The sequence below is a fragment of the Piliocolobus tephrosceles genome, chromosome 10 (assembly GCF_002776525.5).
Source record: "Piliocolobus tephrosceles isolate RC106 chromosome 10, ASM277652v3, whole genome shotgun sequence".
Taxonomy (NCBI): domain Eukaryota; kingdom Metazoa; phylum Chordata; class Mammalia; order Primates; family Cercopithecidae; genus Piliocolobus; species Piliocolobus tephrosceles.
Genome location: NC_045443.1, coordinates 78,740,378 through 78,740,824, shown reverse-complemented (window position 1 = coordinate 78,740,824; position 447 = coordinate 78,740,378). Strand labels below are relative to the sequence as shown.

At 46.1% G+C, this 447-nt stretch overlaps 1 protein-coding gene across 1 annotated transcript in view; it reads left to right on the top strand.

Annotated features, from left to right (window-relative positions):
• PPFIA2 (PTPRF interacting protein alpha 2) overlaps positions 1-447 on the top strand; it is a 486,204-nt gene that overhangs the window by 405,443 nt on the left and 80,314 nt on the right. The window lies entirely within an intron of this gene.

The window sequence follows — 447 nt, the reverse complement described above, 5'->3', positions numbered from 1 at the left end:
ATAGATAGATAGATAGATAGATAGATAGATAGATAGATAGATAGATATGTTAATAATTCATACATAATTTCCTTTTGTGTTTGAGATATTTTATTTAAAATTGTTTAGAAATCCTAGAAGGACTCACTCATTTAAACATGTATTTACGGCCGGGCGCGGTGGCTCAAGCCTGTAATCCCAGCACTTCGGGAGGCCGAGACGGGCGGATCACGAGGTCAGGAGATCGAGACCATCCTGGCTAACACGGTGAAACCCCGTCTCTACTAAAAAAATACAAAAAACTAGCCGGGCGAGGTGGTGGGCGCCTGTAGTCCCACCTACTCGGGAGGCTGAGGCAGGAGAATGGCGTAAACCCGGGAGGCAGAGCTTGTAGTGAGCTGAGATCCGGCCACTGCACTCCAGCCTGGGCGACAGAGCAAGACTCCGTCTCAAAAAAAAAAAAAAAAA